A 22,698-nucleotide genomic window follows, 5' to 3' on the forward strand; every position below is an offset into this window, starting at 1 on the left:
CTCCTTCCCTTTCAAACCCTGCCATGTGCCCAAACAGTAATTTGCCTCCACATATGGGGTATCGGCGTGTTCAGGAGAAATTGCACAACAAATTTCATGGTGCAATTTATCCTGTTACCCTTATGATAATACAAAATTAGGGAATGAAAAACATTTTTTGAGGGAAAAATGTGAAAATTTTATTTTTACGGCTCAATATTATAAACTTCTGTGAAGCAGCTGGGGGTGCAAGGTGCTCACCACACATCTAGATAAGTTCCCTAAGGGGTCTAGTTTCCAAAATGGTGGCACTTGTGGGGGGTTTCCACTGTTTAGGCACATTAGGGGCTCCCCAAATGTGACATGGCGTCCGCTAATTATTCAAACAAATTTTACATTCAAAAAGTCAAATGGCGCTCCTTCCCTTTCAAACCCTGCCATGTGCCCAAACAGTAATTTGCCTCCACATATGGGGTATCAGCATGTTCAGGAGAAATTGCATAACAAATTTCATGGTGCAATTTATCCTATTACCCTTATGATAATGCAAAATTAAGGGATGAAAAACGGTTTTGTGGGAAAAATGTGAAAATTTTATTTTTACAGCTCAATATTATAAACTTCTGTGAAGCACCTTGGGGTTCAAGGTGCTCACCACACATCTAGATAAGTTCCCTAAGGGGTCTAGTTTCCAAAATGGTGTCACTTGTGGGGGGTTTCCACTGTTTAGGCACATCAGGAGCTCTCCAAACGCAACATGGCGTCCGCTAATTATTCAGACAAATTTTACATTCAAAAAGTCTAATGGCGCTCCTTCCCTTCCGAACCCTGCCGTGCGCCCAAACAGTGGTTTTCCCTCACATATGGGGTATCAGCATGCTCAAGAGAAATTGCACAAAAAAATTTGGGGTCCATTTTTTCATGTTACCCCTGTAAAAATAAAAAAATTGGGTCTAAAGTAACATTTTTGTGAAAAAAGTTAAATGTTAATTTTTTTCTTCCACATTCCAAAAATTCCTGTGAATCACCTGAAGGGTTAATAAAGTTCTTGAATGTGGTTTTGAGCACCTTGAGGGGTGCAGTTTTTAGAATGGTGTCACTTTTGGGTATTTTCTGTCATAAAGACCCCTCAAAGTGACTTCAAATGTGATGTGGTCCCTAAAAAAATGGTTTTGTAAATTTTGTTGGAAAAATGAGAAATCGCTGGTCAACTTTAAACCCTTATAGCTCCCTAACAAAAAAAAATTTGGGTTCCAAAATTGTGCTGATGTAAAGTAGACATGTGGGAAATGTATTTATTAACTATTTTGTGTGACATATCTCTCTGATTTAAGGGCATGAAAATTCAAAGTTTGAAAATTGCAAAATTTTCTAAATTTTCGCCAAATTTCCGATTTTTTCACAAATAAATGCAAGTGATATCGAAGAAATTTTTACCACTATCATGAAGTACAATATGTCACAAAAAAACAATCTCAGAATCAGGGGAATACGTTGAAGCGTTCCAGGGTAATTACTTCATAAACTGGCAGTGGTCAGAATTGAAAAAATTGGCCTGGTCACGAAGGCAAAAACAGGCTCTGGCGCGAAGTGGTTAAAAAAGCCGGCCGGCAATTCAGCAGCGGTACCCGACAATTTAGAACAGAAAGATAGAGCATCACACATAGATTAGATAGATAGAAACATGTCAGTCACATTTATAATAAGTACAGTGACAGTGTTGGTTACTGTACTTGTCATTTAGTGTTAAAATAAAGGATTTATTAAAATAAAAATTGGCGTGGGATCCCCCATAATTTTAGTCTCTAGCGGAGGTTAAGCAGACGGCTGGGGCAGATGTTTGAAGCCTCGGAAGGGGGTAATACCCACGGAGCTTACCAGGCTACTAATATCAGCCCCCAGCTGAATAATTAGCCTTTACTAGCTATTAAAATGGGGGACCCCCCCAAAAAAAGAACGTGGGGTCCCCCCTATTTAATAGCTAGCAAAGGCTAGGCAGACAGCTGGGGGCTGATATTAATAGCTCAGGAAGGGTGCCATGAATATTGGCCCCCTCCCAGGCTAGAAACACCAGCCGTCAGCCGCCCCAGAAATGGCACATCCATAGGATGCGCCAATTCTGGCACTTAGCCTCGCTCTTCCCACTGCCCTGTAGCGGTGGCAGTGGGGTAATAGGGCTGGGGTTGATGTCAGCTTATAATGCCAGCTGACATCAAGCCCAGGTTAGTAATGGAGAGGCGTCTATAAGACACCCCCATTACTAACCCCATAGTCAAAGTTAAAAAAAACACAAACACCCAGAATAAAGTCCTTTAATTGAAATAAACACACAATTCTTTATTGTTCTAAATTAAACCATACTTACCGTCACGCCCATTCCAGCTGAAGCCAACGATCTCCTGTAATAAAAATAAAATAATAAACCAACATCATCCTTACCTTTCCATGGTTCCCAGGACAGCTCCAGCTCTGCTACATCGAGATGACTGGCTGGAACGCAGCAGAACGCTGCCATCCAGCCTGTCATCCCGCGGACACTGAGAAGCGCAGGCATGCTTGCGCTCCTCACTGTCTCGCTGTGACGGCATCCAGATGAGCCGAGGTCATGTCCAATGAACTCGGCTCACCTCATGCACGTCACTGACAGCGTGGGAAAATTCTCACGCTGAAGCGCTGAGTGCAGGAGAATTTTCCCACGCTGTCAGTGAGGTGCATGAGGTGAGCTGAGTTCATTGGACATGAGCTCACCTCATGCACGTCACTGACAGCGTGGGAGAATTCTCCTGCACTCAGCACTTCAGCGTGAGAATTTTCCCACGCTGTCAGTGACGTGCATGAGGTGAGCCGAGTTCATTGGACATGACCTCGGCTCATCTGGATGCCGTCACAGCGAGACAGTGAGGAGCGCAAGCATGCCTGCGCTTCTCAGTGTCCGCGGGATGACAGGCTGGATGGCAGCGTTCTGCTGCGGTCCAGCCAGTCATCTCAATGTAGCAGAGCTGAAGCTGTCGTGGGAACCATGGGAAGGTAAGGATGAGGTTGGTTTATTATTTTTCTTTTATTGCAGGAGATCGTTGGCTTCAGCTGGAATGGGTGTGATGGTAAGTATGGTTTAATTTAGAACAATAAAGAATTGTGTGTTTATTTCAATTAAAGGACTTTATTCTGGGTGTTGTGTTTTTTTTAAATACTTTACTAGAAATTCATGGCGGTCATGTCTAATACTGGCGTGACCCCATGAATTTTGGGCTTGGGGCCAGCTGATAATACCAAGCTGGCCCTAACCCCTTTATTACCCAGTGAGCCACCGCACCAGGGCCCTGGATGAGTTGGGTACAGCGCCAGAAGATGGCGCTTCTATGAACGCTGCGGACTGCAATTTGCAGCGGGGGAGGGGGGGCCAGAAAGCTTGGGCCTCCCTGCGCTGCAGATTCCAGCCCCCAGCTGCCTAGTTGTACCTGGCTGGACACAAAAATAGGGCGAAGCCCCACGTATTTTTTTTTTAATTATTTCATGAAATTCATGAAATAATTAAGAAAAAAAGGCCTTCCCTATATTGTTGTGTCCGGCCAGGTACAAATAGGCAGCTGGTGGTTGGGGGCAGCCCGTTCCTGCCTGCTGTACCTGGCTGGACACAAATATAGTGCGAAGCCCCACTTCAATTTTTTTTAATTATTTCATGAAATTCATGAAATAATTAAGAAAAAAAGGCCTTCCCTATATTGTTGTGTCCGGCCAGGTGCAAATAGGCAGCTGGTGGTTGGGGGCAGCCCGTTCCTGCCTGCTGTACCTGGCTGAACACAAATATAGTGCGAAGCCCCACTTCAATTTTTTTTAATTATTTCATGAAATTCATGAAATAATTAAGAAAAAAAGGCCTTCCCTATATTATTGTGTCCAGCCAGGTACAAATAGCCAGCTGGTGGTTGGGGGCAGCCCGTTCCTGCCTGCTGTACCTGGCTGGACTCAAATATAGTGCGAAGCCCCATGTCAATTTTCTTTAAATTATTTCATGAAATAATTAAGAAAAAAAGGGCTTCGCTATATTGTTGTGTCCGGCCAGGTACAAATAGGCAGCTGGTGGTTGGGGGCAGCCCGTTCCTGCCTGCTGTACCTGGCTGGACACAAATATAGTGCGAAGCCCCACGTCAATTTTTTTAAATTATTTCAGGAAATTCATGAAATAATTAAAAAAAATTGACGTGGGGCTTCGCACTATATTTGTGTCCAGTCAGGTGCAGCAGGCAGGAACGGGCTGCCCCCAACCACCAGCTGCCTATTTGTACCTGGCCGGACACAACAATATAGGGAAGCCCTTTTTTTCTTAATTATTTCATGAAATAATTTAAAGAAAATTGACTCGGGGCTTCGCCCTGTTTTTGTGTCCAGCCAGGTACAACTAGGCAGCTGGGGGCTGGAATCCGCAGCGCAGGGAGGCCCAAGCTTTCTGGGCCACCCCCGCTGCAAATTGCAGTCCGCAGCCACCCCGGAAAATGGCGCGTTCATAGAAGCGCCACCTTCTGGCGCTGTACCCAACTCATCCAGGGCCCTGATGCGGTGGCTCACTGGGTAATAAAGGGGTTAGGGCCAGCTTGGCATTATCAGCTGGCCCTAAGCCCGAAATTCATGGGGTCACGCCAATATTAGACATGACCACCATGAATTTCTAGTAAAGTATTTAAAAAAAACAGAACACCCAGAATAAAGTCCTTTAATTGAAATAAACACACAATACTTTATTGTTCTAAATTAAACCATACTTACCATCACGCCCATTCCAGCTGAAGCCAACGATCTCCTGAAATAAAAGAAAAATAATAAAGCAACATCATCCTTACCTTTCCATGGTTCCCATGACAGCTTCAGCTCTGCTACATCGAGATGACAGGCTGGACCGCAGCAGAACGCTGCCATCCAGCCTGTCATCCCGCAGACACTGAGAAGCGCAGGCTTGCTTGCGCTCCACAGTGTCTCTCTGTGAGGGCATCCAGATGAGCCGAGTTCATGTCCAATGAACTCGGCTCACCTCATGCACGTCACTGACAGCGTGGGAAAATTCTCCTGCACTCAGCGCTTCAGCGTGGGAGAATTCTCACACTGAAGCGCTGAGTGCAGGAGAATTCTCCCACGCTGTCAGTGACGTGCAGGAGGTGAGCTGAGTTCATTGGACATGAGCTCACCTTATGCACGTCACTGACAGCGTGGGAAAATTCTCCTGCACTCAGCGCTTCAGCATGGGAGAATTATCACGCTGAAGCGCTGAGTGCAGGAGAATTCTCCCACGCTGTCAGTGACGTGCAGGAGGTGAGCTGAGTTCATTGGACATGAGCTCACCTTATGCACGTCACTGACAGCGTGGGAGAATTCTCCTGCACTCACCGCTTCAGCGTGAGAATTTTCCCACGCTGTCAGTGACGTGCATGAGGTGAGCCGAGTTCATTGGACATGAACTCGGCTCATCTGGATGCCGTCACAGAGAGACGCTGAGCAGCGCAAGCAAGCCTGCGCTTCTCAGTGTCTGCGGGATGACAGGCTGGATGGCAGCTTTCTGCTGCGGTCCAGCCTGTCATCTCGATGTAGCAGAGCTGAAGCTGTCGTGGGAACCATGGGAAGGTAAGGATTATGTTGCTTTATTATTTTTCTTTTATTGCAGGGGATCGTTGGCTTCAGCTGGAATGGGCGTGATTGTAAGTATGGTTTAATTTAGAACAATAAAGAATTGTGTCTTTATTTCAATTAAAGGACTTTATTCTGGGTGTTTGTGTTTTTTTTTAACTTTGACTATGGGGTTAGTAATGGAGGTGTCTTATAGACGCCTCTCCATTACTAACCTGGGCTTGATGTCAGCTGGCATTATAAGCTGACATCAACCCCAGCCCTATTACCCCACTGCCACCGCTACAGGGCAGTGGGAAGAGCGAGGCTAAGTGCCAGAATTGGCGCATCCTATGGATGTGCCATTTCTGGGGCGGCTGACGGCTGGTGTTTCTAGCCTGGGAGGGGGCCAATATTCATGGCACCCTTCCTGGGCTATTAATATCAGCCCCCAGCTGTCTGCCTAGCCTTTGCTAGCTATTAAAATAGGGGGGACCCCACGTCAATTTTTTGGGGGGTCCCCCATTTTAATAGCTAGTAAAGGCTAGGCATTCAGCTGGGGGCAGATATTAGTAGCCTGGTAAGCTCCGTGGGTATTACCCCTTCCCAGGCTTCAAACATCTGCCCCAGCCGTCTGCTTAACCTCCGCTAGAGACTAAAATTATGGGGGATCCCACGCCAATTTTTTTTTAAATAAATCCTTTATTTTAACACTAAATGACAAGTACAGTAATCAACACTGTCACTGTACTTCATATATATGTGACTGACATGTTTCTATCTATCTAATCTATGTGTGATGCTCTATTGCTTCCATTCTAAATTGTCGGGTACAGATGCTGAATTGCCGGCCGGCTTTTTTAAAGAGACGGTGCATGAAAACACTATTATTTTTTTTAATAAATCCTTTACACTAAATGGCAAGTACAGTAATCAACACTGTCACTGTACTTCTTATATATGTGACTGACATGTTTCTATCTATCTAATCTATGTGTGATTCTCTATTCCTTCTATTCTAAATTGTCGGGTACCGCTGCTGAATTGCCGGCCGGCTTTTTTAAAGAGACGGTGCATGAAAACACTAATATTTTTTTTTATAAATCCTTTACACTAAATAACAAGTACAGTAATCAACACTGTCACTGTACTTCTTATATATGTGACTGACATGTTTCTATCTATCTAATCTATGTGTGATGCTCTATTCTTTCGGTTCTAAATTGTCGGGTACCGGTGTACCGCTGCTGAATTGCCGGCTTTTCATGTTTCACTGTGAGCACAGTTCCCATCGATTTGGGCAATCACTCTAATGCTACAACCACCATGGCTGTGGCATTACAGTGAGTGGCAGACAATCCCTGCATGATTGGTGCTCTAAATAGCGCCAGACATGCAGGACACGCTTTTGGTGCACGAACAGTTATCGAACATAACCTCGAACAGCCGAATTTTTTGCAAATCGTTCGGGTTCGTCGAACAACTCGAACACCGCCCAAAACAGCTCGAATTTGAGATTGGCGAACAGTTCTAGTCGAACACCGCTCATCTCTAATCAGTGGAGCCAAGTTAGTCCAGGACTTAGCTCTTTAGATCCCTATGATTTAGATAGGAAGGAGGTGAGGATATTGGGCTTAGGAGCAGCAAAAGCTAAATTCATAGTCCAGGGATTACCTACCAAGTAAGAGTATTCTAGATGACCAATTCACGGACCCAAGATCAGATCAGACATTGTAAATCTCTTTCTTACAAATATGTTCTTCGGAGAACATGAACTCACAGATACAGTACTTCTTCAGTCTGACAGAGGAAGCTGTTGGAAAAACTCCAAGAAAGGGACAGAGATACAGCTCGTCACAACAACCGGTGGTCTTCCTCAATATTTATGATGCATATCCTCAATTATTTATCAAATTTTACAAATATTTTCAAAGTCACATCTCAATACTTAAATAATTAACATCTCAAATGTGTACATGCTTAACTCTTGCATGTGTCTTATCATACCGCTATTTGGCAAGTTTTACCTGCAGTCATATGCAAAAAGCATACGAGATCATGACAAACGTCACCAAATCTATCAACATCTGCAGTTTTTTTTTTAGAATTAAACTTTAAGAATTACAATGTGTAACATCTGCAAAAGTATGGAGTAAAATCCTCCCAGATAAAGAATGAAATATTTTTTCCTCTACGGTCATTTTCTATTTGCTTGAATCACTCACCAGGTTTTCTTTTTCTTTAAAGTTGTTGAAATTCCTTTTTGGGATCCAATTGTTTTCTTTTTTTTTTTGCATCCTCTAAAATATCTTCTTGATTGAGGGTTGTTGATTCAAAAGTCTGGAGATTTGCAAAAGAAAAGATTGGAAAAATTCTAAAAAATAAAAATTGATTTGCTTGGAGAGATGTTAAAGGGGGTTTGTACATATTCTCCTTTTCTGTATCCTCATGTCTGGTCCATCGTTCTCTTCTCCCTTTGTGTGCGTTTGTGAATGATGCAGCTACCTCCGAGTCTCCTCTCCCTCCCTCCCAGAACCGTAGCCTTTTCTTGACAACTGTTGAAATCCTCAGTGATAGAAAAATCATTCTATACCGTCCTCAGAAGAAATCCGCCACCCAGCGAAATACTCTTTCCTCTGATTCTAGAGAATCTCCCTCCCACTGCTTGCACTCCCTCCATCCCACTATTTACTTTACATATCATTTGCCATCTCATCTTCTTTTTGTGTTCCCTTATTAGGCTGAAATCACTGGGCTTTCCTGAAAATAGTCTTCCATCATGCTTGTTACAGCTTTTATGTAGGCGCCTGATTAATCATTACATGTTCAATATTAAACAAGGTAAGGTGATAGAGATGATTGTGAGAAAACATGCTCAGATTCAGAATATATTATACAATTGCTTAAAGGGGTGGTCCGACATACAAAGTAATTAGCATAAAAACTCCCTATCTATTTAATAACACTATCTAAACTATTTACTAATATACTTGAATTAAAAATCCACTATCCTTCCCTAACTGCACTATCTACCTGCTTTTCTTTTTTTTTCCTACTACCTTTCTTGATGACGTCTCCTTTGAAAATCCCAGTGCATACTAGGATATTTTAATGAAGCGTCATTTGGTGGCAGAGGCTGTGGTCTCTCTGAAACCCTGCTCCCAATCTGAAACAAAGCATTACTCATTTCAAGGACTGGGTTAGTCCCTCTCTTATCTCTGTGTGATGTGCACAATGACAGTGTGCTCTCTGTTGCCGGTTCAAATCAGCAATAATTAGCTGGCACCAGAGCGCACTGTTAGTGTGTTTTCTATGACTGCCCGGCATGCAAATACCAGCTCTGCCTGTTAGAACCTTGCTGTTAGGTTTTTTTTCCTTTGCTGGTCACATGACCTTGTTGGCCTATTTAATCCTGCTCCGCCCTTCTGGCTTTGCTGGACTTCATTGTATATCTACTTTCTAGCTAGCCTGTGCTCTGTATCTAACTCTGTTAGTTTGCTTGGTCTACGGACCTCTAGGTTCTATCTATTTTGTTTGTTCGTCTGTCTGCTGCTATTTCTGTTAGGAGGTGTCCCATATTCCTCCCAGTCCTTAGTACTTGTAGGGATTCCCTCCCCAAATCTATAGGTCTCCGTACAGACTAGATTAGGACTTTAGCAGGTCTGATCGCAGGATCAGGTTCCCTGTTACATCGTAGGGATTCAGCTGAGTCTTATAGTAGGGACAGATCTCCTCTCTTTCCTTAGCTTTGGTAGCAGAACATAACAGTAAGTCCAGCCTGTAAATTCTCTAAGGAAAGATTTTTTTTTGTTCCATCATGGTGTCGGTTCAGGATTTGGCTAAACACCTGCAGGGACTCTCTCTGGAAGTGGCCGAGCTCCGTCAGCACGTGAGTAACTGTCCTGGAGCATATTTCTTGGAGCCTAAGGTATGTTTGCCGGATTTATTTATTGGTGAACATCGAGAATTTTTTTCATTTAAAAATGCTTGCTTATTGTATTTTCGTTTGAGACCCAAGTCCTCTGGGGATGAATCCCAGCGCGTAGGGTTCATAATGTCACTTTTGCGCAAAGAGCCTCAGGAGTGGGCCTTTTCTTTGCAACCTAGTGATACATGCTTCAGATCAGTGGATAGTTTTTTTTCTGCTTTAGGACTATTATATGATGATCCTGACCGTGTGGCATCAGCTGAGACTGAGTTGAGACGTTTAAAACAAGGATCAGGTAATATGGAAAAATATTGTACACATTTTCGTCGTTGGTCCACTCAAACAGGGTGGAACGATTCTGCTCTGAAAAGTCTATTTCTTGCTGGGCTCAGTGAAAAGGTTAAAGACCTGCTAATTGCTTATCCTACACCTGAGGATTTGCAACAGGCTATGCAATTAGCTATACGGGTGGACAGAAGACTGCGTGCTAGGGTTAATGAGAGCAAATCCTTTGCTATGTCAGTTTCTGGTTATGATAATGTGTGTACTAACAGTGGTGAACCGATGGAGATTGGATCGGTGGCACCTCGCTCTCAAGAAAAACACCGTCGTTTTTCAGAAGGCTTGTGTTTCTATTGTGGAAAATCTGGTCATTTGATTAAAGGCTGTGAGCTTCGTATGAAGAAAGAAAAAAAAATGGTCAGTCACGCCCGTATTGCCTGTTTAAATTCCAAGGGTATATTTTTAGCTGCTTCCACGATTGCTCAGGAAAAATTAATGGAATTTCGGGTGTTTGTTGATTGCGGGTCTACACTGAATGTTATTGATGGGGGATTCGTGGAAAAACTCAATTTAAAACCTGAACCTTTATCATCCCCCATTGCTGTGGTTTCTGTGGATGGCTCCCCTTTGAAGAATATTACTCTCAAGGTCTGTGAATTTCCTCTCACTATTAATGGTGTTCACCATGAGAAATTGGATTTGGTAGTGTTGAATAACTTGCCTTCTCCAGTAATATTGGGTTTGCCCTGGTTAAAATTTCACAATCCTGTACTGGATTGGTCTACCAGTGAAATTAAATCCTGGAGCCATAAATGTTATGACAAGTGTTGTAACGGGCGTATTGCAGCTTTGGATAGGGGAGAATTGCCTGTTCCTATTCAGGATTTTTGGAGAGTTTTTTCTGAGAAAGAATCGCAGGTTTTGCCTCCCCATAGAGACTATGATTGTTCTATTGAATTTGTCCCTGGAGCGACTCTTCCTAAAAGTCGGTTATTTAACCTTACTATTCCTGAGAGGAAGGCTTTGGAGGAATACATACAGACAAGTTTGGCCGCCGGTCACATTAGGCCCTCTAAGTCTCCTGTGGCGGTTGGATTTTTTTTTGCAAAAAAAAAGGACGGCGGTTTACGTCCTTGTCTGGATTTTCGTGAGATTAACAAAATTACGGTACGCAATCCTTACCCACTGCCATTGATTCCTGATCTGTTTAACCAGTTATTGGGGGCCAAGTGGTTCTCTAAAATTGACCTTAAGGGGGCATACAATCTGTTGCGCATGAAGGAGGGTGATGAATGGAAGACTGCTTTTAACACTCCTGTGGGTCATTTTGAGAATCTGGTTATGCCTTTTGGTCTTACTAATGCTCCTGCATTTTTTCAGAATCTGATTAATGACATCCTTAGACCTTTGATCGGTAAAAATGTGGTTGTGTATTTGGATGACATTTTGATTTATTCGCCAGATCTGGAGTCTCATTGGCGGAGCGTGCGTGAGGTATTACAGTTATTAATGGACAATTCGCTTTTTGCTAAGCTGGAGAAATGTGAGTTCGCTGTACAGAGAATTAGTTTTTTGGGCTACATTATCTCCAGCAAAGGTTTTGAGATGGATCCGGTTAAGGTTCAGGCTGTGCAGGAATGGCCTAGGCCTATTGGTTTGAAATCAATACAGAGGTTTTTGGGTTTCGCCAATTACTATAGAAAATTCATAAAAAATTTTTCTAGTATTGTCAAACCTCTGACTGATCTCACCAGGAAAGGTGCTGATGCGGTTCAGTGGTCTTCTGAGGCCATTGAAGCTTTTGTGTATCTCAAGGAGAGGTTCACCTCTGCTCCCATCCTTATGCAGCCTGATGTTACTAGGCCGTTTTTGGTTGAGGTTGATGCTTCCTCTGTGGGGGTTGGCGCAGTATTGTCTCAGGATAACGGGGATGGATTACATCCCTGTGCATTTTTTTCAAAAAAATTTTCGGAGACTGAATTGAATTACGATATTGGTAATCGGGAATTATTGGCTATTAAACTCGCATTTGAACACTGGCGCCACTTCTTGGAAGGTGCGGAATTTCCCGTTCAGGTTCTTACGGATCATAAAAATCTGATATATCTTGACGCTGCCAAGCGCCTGAATGCCCGTCAGGCTAGGTGGGCACTGTTTTTCTCGCGGTTTAATTTCTCCGTTACTTACATCCCTGGTACTAAGAATGTTAAGGCGGATGCCTTGTCTCGCAGTTTTTCTCCCATAGTCGGTGCTGAGAAAGAGGAAAACATTTTACAAGAAGGTGTTGTGATAGCTGCTTTAGACTCCGTTTTGGAAGATGAGATTCTTAAAGCTCAGGAGAATGCCCCATCTAACACTCCTCATGGGAGGTTGTTTGTGCCTGGGACCTTTAGGAGAGATTTGTTTGTTGAGTGTCACGAATCTCGGTTGGCAGGTCATCCCGGAATCTCTGAGACCAAGAGACTGGTGGGTCGCAGTTTTTGGTGGCCTGGATGGCAGAAGGAAGTCATTAAGTGGGTGCGCCAATGTACTATATGTGCTAGATCTAAGTCCTCACATACTCCTGCTGCGGGGTTGCTTTGTCCTTTGGAGGTCCCCAGTGCTCCTTGGACACATTTGGCTATGGACTTTATAACTGACCTTCCCCCCTCTGAGGGTTTTACTGTCATCTGGGTGGTCGTGGACCGTTTTAGCAAGATGTGTCACTTGGTTCCCTTCGTCAAACTGCCCTGCGCTAAAACTCTCGCTAAGACCTTTGTCAAGGAAATTGTCAGACTTCATGGCGTTCCTACTGACATTGTTTCTGATAGGGGTCCTCAGTTCGTGGCTCGTTTTTGGCGTGCCTTTTGTGACAGGTTGGGAATTCATTTGTCGTTTTCGTCCGGATATCATCCTGAATCTAATGGCCAGACAGAAAGGAAAAACCAGGATGTTGAGCAGTTCTTGCGTTGTTTTGTGGCAGACAATCAAGAGGGGTGGTCTGAGTTTCTGCCACTTGCCGAATTTGCTCTGAACAATCATACATCTTCTTCTGCTGGTTGTTCGCCTTTTTTTTGTTGTTCTGGGAGACATCCGTCGTTTGGGTCGTTCTCCAAGTTGGGATCTGCCGTGCCTGAGGAGGAGAATTTTTCCGGTGATTTGGAAAGAGTTTGGACGGATGTGCGTGGTAATCTTCAGGAGGCCAACAGAAAATCTAAAGACTACTTTGATAGGAAACGACAGGAGGTTTTGTTCGCTGTTGGTGACATGGTTTGGTTGTCCTCTAGGAATCTGCGGTTGAGGATTCCTTCTAAGAAATTGGGTCCCAAGTTTGTAGGGCCCTTTAAGGTGCTTCAGGTTGTCAACCAATCTGCTGTTAGGTTGGAGGTTCCTACCTCCTGGAGAATTAATCCGGTCTTTCATGTCTCTCTGTTAAAAAAAGCTGTTGTGTCGGATGGTGACGCCTCTGCCTCTGTTCCTCCGGTGGTGGAGGACGGGGAATATGAAATTTCTCGCATCCTTGACTCTAGACGGTATAGAGGTAGTTTGCAGTATCTTGTGGCCTGGAAAGGTTTCGGACCCGAGGATAACTCTTGGGTGAGGTCAGATGATGTTTCCGCGTCCAGACTTATCAGAGCGTTTCACAGGAGATTTCCTGATAAGCCTGGTCCTAGGGGATCCGGAGGATCCTCTTAGAAGGGGGGGTACTGTTAGAACCTTGCTGTTAGGTTTTTTTTCCTTTGCTGGTCACCTGACCTTGTTGGCCTATTTAATCCTGCTCCGCCCTTCTGGCTTTGCTGGACTTCATTGTATATCTACTTTCTAGCTAGCCTGTGCTCTGTATCTAACTCTGTTAGTTTGCTTGGTCTACGGACCTCTAGGTTCTATCTATTTTGTTTGTTCGTCTGTCTGCTGCTATTTCTGTTAGGAGGTGTCCCATATTCCTCCCAGTCCTTAGTACTTGTAGGGATTCCCTCCCCAAATCTATAGGTCTCCGTACAGACTAGATTAGGACTTTAGCAGGTCTGATCGCAGGATCAGGTTCCCTGTTACATCGTAGGGATTCAGCTGAGTCTTATAGTAGGGACAGATCTCCTCTCTTTCCTTAGCTTTGGTAGCAGAACATAACACTGCCCCTGCAAAACTCTGTATGCTGGGTAGTCTTAGAACCCATACTAACAGGGTGCTCTGGTGTCAGCTTGCTACTGCTGATCTAAGCCGGCAACAGAAAGTGCACTGTCATTGTGCACATCACACAATGCATATCGCGCAGGGTCTAGGCCAGCCCCTAAAACATCACTGATGATGCTTTATTTCAGGGAGGGGCAAAGGTTGTGGCAGTGACCACATCCTTTGCCCCCTGATGGCGTTTTGTTTGAGTATCCCAGCATGTACTGGGATTCTCAAATGAAATGTCATCAAAACTGAAGTAGGTAAAAAAAAAAAGTAGTTATTTAGTGTAGTTAGGGAAGAATAGGGAATTTTTAATTCAAGTAAATTAGAAAATAGTTTAGATTATGGCATTAAATAGATGCGGATTTAGTATGAGAATTTCTTTGTATGTCAGAAAACCCCTTTAAATAGCAATTTCCCCAAATATAGTTCTATTACCTGAATCTTTTTTCTTCAAATGCAGAAGCAATCCAATAATTAAAGAAAAGCTGTCACAAGCCATAATACTGATATGTCTACACTTACTTTTTTGTGAACATAGTTAAAAATCCCAGTTTGTCATTATATAAATTTAATGTTATAGTGACAAGCTAGCAAAACCCTTGTCAAGTCAGGCTGCAATTACATCACAATCACTGCATGGCCACAAATAGACATACAGTACTGTGCAAACGTTTTAGGCAGATAGTGGAAAAAATGCTGTAACGTAAGAATGCTTTAAAAAATTAGAAATAGTAATAGTTTATTTTTATCAATAAACTAAATCAATCTTGGAGAACAAAACCGTGGATTTTCTGTGGACGCAGGCTTGCACTTATCCATCGTAGGGTATGTTCATATGTTAAAGGGAATCTGTCAGCAGGTTTGTGCTACCTCATCTGAGAGCAGCCTGATATAGGCAAAGAGAAGCTGAATCTAATGATGTATCACTTAGATTACTGGGTGCAGCTGTTCTGACACAATCAGAGTTTTTAGATTTAGCAATGCAGCAGAGCTGAGGAAGCTAACCCCGCCCTCACCAGGCTCTCTGTGTATATAGCTATAGACCCTGAGCTGCTTATCATAGAAGGAGTGAATTCGGACTTGCAAGCACAGGGCCAGCTAGTCACAGCAATGTTAATCACAAGGTGAATAAAGCTTCGGTCTAAGTAAACAACACAACACAGCCTGATAAGTGACACATCCCTGAGTTCAGTGTTTTAACCCCTACCTCATGCTGTCCTCAAATTACATAGCAAAAACCTGCTGACAGATTCCCTTTAAGTATTTGCTGCAGACATTTCTGCACCAAAAATGTATCTCTTCACAGGAAATATGCTGCATAAAAAATATGCGCATTTTTAAATTTTGAATTTTGCTTTTTTTGATGCGTTTTTTTCTCATTCATTAGAATGGGTGAAAATTGCTGCAAAAATGCTGGAAAAATCGACATGCTGCAGATTTGAAACTGCTTCAAATCTGCAAGGACGAAATCAGCACCATGTGCAAGAGAGCTCAGAAATCTCATTCACTCTTCTGGTACTGTAAAAATGCAACATAACCAGTAGGAATGCAACATATGAACATACTTATGTTATGCCATTAGGGAAATGTCTGCCTCTAAATTTATTCTGCAGTAGAAAAACAACCCCAAACATAAAGCTGATTTCATTACGAATCATCTATCTTCAGAGTAAAGAAGACCAAGGAATCCTGGAAAGTGATAATATGGCCTCCATAGAGACCTGATCTCAACATCATCCAGTCTGTCTGAGATTACATGAAGAGTCAGAAGGATTTACACAAGTGACATCCACAGAAGATCTGTGGTTAGTAGTGATGAGCGAGCATGCTCGCTACTGCTCGTTGCTCGCCCGAGCATCTCACTGCTCGAGATGCTCGGCGCTCGCCGAGTATTTCCGGGGTTGCTCGGCGGGATCTCGGGTCCCCTCCCTGCATGCTTGGCGCTCTTTAGATCCTCCTTTGGCACTGATCCTCCTTCCCCCCACAATGCCGAGTGCCCGGAGACAACTGATCCTACACTTGGACACTCTGAAGAGCTGTTCACTTTTCCATTTATAGATTCGGGCCTCTTGCCCGGTCCACTTGAAGCGGGGCAAGAAGAGATCGCGTGTAGCGATGCCCAAATATTTGAGCAGCCACAGTCACATGAAGGCTACGGTGGGAAAGTATCACAAGAGGTGGACGATGATGAGACACAATTGCCAGAAAGTCAGGAGGAGGACCAGGGTGCAGAATTGGAAGACGAGGTGGTGGATGATATAGTAACTGACCCAACCTGGCAGGAGGACATGCAGAGCGAGGACAGCAGCACACAGGGGGAGGGAGGCAGAGCACCCCAACAGGCAGGAAGAAGCAGTGTGGTGGCCGCAGACAGAAGGCAGGCAACCGTTCCCCGTAACACCAACACGAAGGAAGTTGCCAGTCTGGTTGTTTTTGAAAGACTCTGCTGATAACCCCAAAAAGGCCATTTGCAGCACCTGCCAGGCCACCATCAGCAGGGGTGGCAAAACGACCAGCCTGACCACCAAAAGCATGATCAGGCACATGGCAGCAAAGCACCCGACTTTGCGGGCCGAACCCCAGGGTCCAGGAACAGTGTCTGCAGGTGGCACCATTACTTCTTCCGCTGCTGTGCATGCAAGCCAATCCCCTGTCCATGGTGCATGCGAAGATGCCTCCTGCCCTGCACCTGTCGTTGCGCACTCTCAAGTAGCAGCATCAGGAAGCACGTCAGTGTCCTTGTCCCAGCGCAGCGTTCAGTTGTCCATACCCCAGTCCTTGGAACGCAAGTGCAAATATGCAGCCAATGCCCCACAGGCCACACTACTAAATTCTCACATTTCACAACTGCTTGCGCTCAAAATGTTGCCTTTTAGGCTCGTGGAGATGGAAGCATTCCGCAACCTGATGGCGGCGCTGTCCCTCGATACTCGGTCCCCAGCCGACACTATTTCTCCCGGTGTGCCATACCCGCATTACACAAGCATGTGTCCCAAAACATTAGCCGTGCCCTCAACAACGCAGATACCGGGAAAGTCCACCTAACCACAGACATGTGGACAAGTGCTTGTGGGCAGGGACAGTACATCTTGCTGACGGCACACTGGGTTAACATAGTGGAAGCCGTGACCCAGTCTGACCTTGGGACGGAACACGTCCTCCCGATGCCAAGGATTGCGGACCCTAGGTCAATCAGGGTTGCCCCCACTGTCTACACCTCCTGTACCTCATCCTCCTCAGCCTCCTCCTCCTCTTCAGCCTCCATCTCCGAAATGACCACATCAGTCACAAGCTGGAAGCACTGCAGCACTACCTTGGCCAAGCGGCGACAGGCTGTGCTGAAGCTACTATGCTTAGGTGACAAACCGCACAATGCTGAAGAGTTGTGGACAGCTCTGAAAGAGCAGGCAGATCTGTGGCTCACACCACTGAACCTACAGCCAGGCATGGTCGTGTGTGACAATGGCCAGAACCTGGTGGTGGCTCTGAGGCGAGGCGAGCTCACACACCTACCATGCCTGGCCCATGTGCTTAACCTCGTGGTACAGCGGTTTCTCAAATCCTACCCGGAGCTGCCAGATCTGTTTGTTAAAGTACGCCGCCTGTGTGCCCATTTTAGAAAGTCACCTACAGCTTCCGCCACCCTTGCCGTGTTTCAGCAGCGTTTGCAGCTTCCGGCTCTCAGACTGTTGTGTGATGTCCCCACGCGTTGGAACTCTACACTGCAGATGTTCGGAAAGATTTGTGAGCAGAAGAGGGCAGTTGTTGAGTACCAGCATCAACAAGGTTGTCGGTATTCAGTTCAGACTCCAAACATAAGGCCTCAGGAGTGGACATGGATGTCAGACATATGTACCATCCTCCAAAACTTTGAGGCCTCCACCAAGATGGTGAGCGGCGATGACGCCATAATTAGCATCACCATCCCGCTTCTCTGTCTTCTGAAACGCTCTCTGCTCACAATCAAAGAGGATGCATTGCAGGCGGAGCATGATGAGATGGAGCAAGGAACCATACAGGGTGATTACACACAGACAAGCCTCATCTCATCCCAATGTGAATTGGGTGACAATGAGGAAGAGGAGGAGGAGGAAGGACAGGAGCTAGTTTCATGCACTATAGATGGTACTACCTGCACAGCTGTCATACCGTCTGTTCAGCGTGGATGGCCAGAGGACAGATAGGAGGAGGACGAGAGCATGGTCAGTCATCCTCTTGGTGAGGACACGGAAGTCTTGCCTGTTAGTAGTCTGGCACACATGGCTGAGTTTATGTTACGCTGCCTTTCCCATGACCCTCGCGTTCTCAAAATTTTGGGTGACAGTCATTACTGGTTGGTGACACTTCTAGACCCATGCAACAAGGAGAACTTTATATCTCTTATTCCTGAGGCGGACATGTCTACAAAAATGGGGCTGTACCAAAAGGCTCTTGTTGCGGAACTATTAAAAAAATTCCCATCTGAAAACGCTGGGGGCAGAGGGCATACTTCGTTGGACAACCAAGGAGTACAAGTGAGAGAGACACAACTTAAATCCAGCAGAGGCAGGGGAACACTGTCAAAGTTCAGGGAGAGTTTTCTCAGACCCTCCCATCGCACAGGCCCTGAGGCACAGGGTACAAAGTTTTGGAAGATGCTGAGGGGGTACCTTGTCGACCGTACCAACGTCCTCCGTGATTCCTCTGTGCCTTATAATTATTGGGTATCCAAGCTGGATATGTGGAATGAACTGGCTCTCTATGCCTTGGAGGTCCTGGCCTGCCCTGCCGCCAGCGTTTTATCAGAGTGGGTTTTTAGTGCCGCTGGTGGAATTATAACTGATAAGCGCATCCGCCTGTCAACTGAAAATGCTGACAGGCTGACTCTTATAAAAATGAACAAGGGCTGGATTGGGTCAGACTTCTCAACACCACCGAATGATAGCAGTGTAGCATAAACTCAAATCCAGTGTCTTTTCTTGGGAGGTGCATTCCAATGCACCTTTTCACACCCACACATGGGTATACGCGTCCTGATTTTGGCTATTTGCTCTTGTCCTCCTCCTTCTCCTCATCCTCCACCACCATATCATCAGGGTGACCATGGTCCATGATGCAACACCCACCCACCCACCAAGGGTGTTTATGATGCCTGTAAAAAAAAATTTATACAATATTTTCATGTATACCCCCCAGGGGTGAATGTTTGTTAGCCCATACACTTCGTGCATGGGCATTACAAGTATAGGAGGCCCGCTCCTTTCTAATGGGAACATTTTTTTATGAGGCCCTCCTCCACGTCTCTTCCAAGGGACATTGAAGTGCCTCCAAATTTTTGGCAGCCCTTGCATTCACTGCATAGGCCAACACTATGGGAGACTCTCTCCTTTCTAATGGGAATTTGTCGTTACTGTGGCCCTGCTCTATGTCTCTTTAATTTCTTAGTGGGGTTTTTCCTAAATTTGGTCAGCCGTTGGACTCACTGCATGCCCTATAACGGTATAGCAGAATCTCTCCTTTCTAATGGGAACATGTCGTACTTGTTACCGTGGCCCTGCTCTATGTGACTTTCAGAGTCCCTCCATCATAAATGAATCAGGATGTGTCTGATGATGTATCACACACCACATTGCTAGATAAGGTTGTAAAATGTTAAAATGACATTTCCCGGTGAATGCATTTGCCTTAAAAAATAACGTAAAAAAAACAAAACAGTAGGATCTTTCTTTAGTATAAAAAACAGAGTCGCCAATGTAACCTCAATGTAATCACATTGTTCAGCTCCTGCACCTCCTCCTCCATCTATGAAATGACCACATCAGTCACAAGCTGAAAGCACTGCAGCACTGCCTTGGCCAAGCGGCAACAGGCTGTGCTGAAGATACCATGCTTAATGCTTAGGTGACAAACCGCCCAGCGCTGCAGAGTTTTTGAAAGCTGTAACACAGAAGCTTGATCTGTGGCTCTCACCGCTGAACATACAGCCAGGCATGGTCGTGTGTGACAATGGGCGGAACCTGGTGATGGAGAAATGACAGCCGGAAGAAAAAGCACTTTTTCATTTTTACGAATCAATTTGTGAAGCACTTGGGGGTTCCAAGTGCTCACTATGCATCTAGATAGGTGCCTTGGGTGGTCTAGTTTCCAAAATGGGGTCACTTGTGGGGGAGCTCCAATGTTTAGGCACACAGGGGCTCTCCAAACGCAACATGGTGTCCGCTAACAATTTGAGCCGATTTTCCATTCAATTTGTTAGCGGACACCATGTCGCGTTTGAAGAGCCCCTGATGTGCCTAAACAGTGGAGCTCCCCCACAAGTGACACCATTTTGGAAACTATACCCCTCAAGGATTTTATTAAGGGGTATAGTGAACATTTTGAACCCATAGGTACGACACAGAATTTGATAACATTAGGTCAAAATATTGAATAAGTTGTCATTAGTCTTGAGCGCAAGTGCTCGCTACTTGAGTTTGCATCGGGTACTCAGGTATGCACCATGTATCACGGGTGCTCAAGTGAAATGCTCGAGTCCCCGCCCGCATGTTTCACGGTTATTAGACTCCCCCCAAAAAAACATGCGGGGATCGCTCGTGCATGGCAGGCAATCCCCGCGAGGTTTTTTTGGCTGCGAAGAATATGGGGCGGAGACTCGAGCACCCGCGATACTCAGTGCATACCCGAGCACCCGATGCAAACTCAAGTAGCGAGCACTTGCGCTCAACACTAGTCGCCATATCGTCATCTTTTTTTTTTTACTTTTGAAAAAAAAAAACAACCCCAACCCTAACATTAGCACAACCCCAACCCCAGCCCTACCGTTTATTTTTTATGCCTTTCCTCGTGCGGTATAAGTGATGAGATTACTTTATTCTTCGGGTCGGTGCAATTACAGCGATACCAGAATCATATCGGGTTTTTATGATTGACAGCTGTCACACACTAAAAGACACATATTTTGTAAAATCTAGCTTTTGCATCGCCATATTTTGGCCGACAGAGTCATGTGACAGCTTGTTTTTTGCGGGATGAGTTGACGTTTTTATTGGTGCCATTTTCAGGCACGTGACATTTTTTGATCGCTTTCTATTCCTATTTTTGGGAGGCAGAATAAACAAAAACCAACAATTCAGGAATTGTGTTTTTTTATTCTGCTCCGGGTGTGGTAAAATTGATAAGGCAGCTTTATTCTTCGGGTCAGTACGTTTACAGCGGTACCACATTTATATCGTTTTTTATGTTTTGGCGCTTTTACACAATAAAAGCTATTTTATAGAAAAAATTACTCTTTTGCATCACTTTATTCTGAGAGCTGTAACTTTTTGATTTTTCAGATGATGGAGCTGTATGGCGGCTTGTTTTTTGCGGGATGAGATGACGCTTTCAGCGATACCATTTTTATTTATATTCGTCTTTTTGATCGCGTGTTATTCCATTTTTTGTTTGGCGGTATGATGATAAAGCATTGTTTTTTGCTTTGTTTTTTATTTTTATTTTTTACCGTATTCACTGAAGGGGTTTACTAGTGGAACAGTTTTATAGGCCAGGTCGTTATGGACGCGGCAATACCAAATATATGTACTTTTATTGTTTGTTTGTTTTTTTTTTCATAATAATATTTATTGATGGGTACATTATATTTTTATTTTTAGTGGATTATTTTTTTTATGTTTTTTAAATATTTTTACAATTTTTTTTTTTTTTCACTTTTTGGGAGTTTTTTTACTTTTTTACTTTGTCCCACTATGGGACTTTCACTTTTTTTATTCTGATCGCCAGCATGGCACAGGAATGCAGCACCATCCCTGTGCCATGCAGGCAGTCAGCGCTGGACAGGGAGAAGATAGTTTGGAGATGCACTGCGCGTGTCCAAACAATCTTCCTGCTGTCTGGTGACCCGGATGTTGTCATGACGACACCGGGTCGTCATGGCAACACCCGGGAAGCCGCGGCAGACAGCGCTTGAGGCCGGAAGAGGAGGTGAGTATTGCGATCACCTCCCCTTGCCACCGCAATGCTGCGATCGACTTCGATCGCAGCATTGCTTGGGTTAATGAGCTGGGAGTGGTGAGGGACCGCTCCCTGCACATAGTACCGGGTGTCAGCTCTGACAATCAGCTGACACCCGGCGGCGATCGCCCCTGCACAGCCTGTGTGCGTGTGCGATCGCGATGACGTACTAATATGGGTCAGGCTCTTAAAGCCCAGGGCACTGACGCGTATTAGTACGTCATGGACTTTAAAGGGGTTAAAGTAAACCTGGCACCAAGTTTTTGCTACCCCATATGAGAACAGCATGATGTAGAGGCAGAGACTCTGATTCTAGCAATGTGTCACTTACTGGGCTGCTTGCTGCAGTTTTGAAAAAAATTCTGTGTTTTCTCTGCTGCAGATCTACCAGTTCTCCGAATGCTGAGCTCTGTATAACCCCGCTCACATCACTGATTGGCAGCTAACTGCCTATGCACAGTGTAAACAGAAAGCAGCCAATCAGTATTGGGAGGGTGCTTACACAGAGCTCATGAATATGGAGGACAACATGGCAAAAAGTTTACTAGTTCTCTAGTGATAATTGTCTTCTAATAAAGCAACGATTTTATCAACTCTACAGCAAGCTGCCCAATATGTGACACATCGCTGGAATCAGGGTCTCTGTCTCTACATCATGGTGCTCTCAGGTTATTAGATGGCAAAACCTGGTGACAGATTCTCTTTAAGATGAAGTGACATCGTCACCCAAAGCACCCTGTTTCTCTCCCAGGCTTTGAGATGTTGGAAGA

The 22,698-nt window shown here is 44.7% G+C and overlaps 1 protein-coding gene across 1 annotated transcript in view; it reads right to left on the reverse strand.

The window, feature by feature from the left end:
- The window catches only part of HRH1 (histamine receptor H1), a 392,435-nt gene extending 383,926 nt beyond the window's left edge, over positions 1–8,509 (reverse strand). The window contains exon 1 of the mRNA XM_073642741.1: positions 7,800–8,509. The gene's annotated coding sequence lies outside the window, so the exon portion shown is untranslated. The remainder of the gene's footprint in view (positions 1–7,799) is intronic.
- Between the last annotated feature and the right edge of the window lie 14,189 nt (positions 8,510–22,698).

Source organism: Phyllobates terribilis, unplaced genomic scaffold (genome assembly GCF_046119375.1).
Source record: "Phyllobates terribilis strain yellow unplaced genomic scaffold, ASM4611937v1 Scaffold_8__6_contigs__length_399053987, whole genome shotgun sequence".
In the NCBI taxonomy this organism is placed as follows: domain Eukaryota; kingdom Metazoa; phylum Chordata; class Amphibia; order Anura; family Dendrobatidae; genus Phyllobates; species Phyllobates terribilis.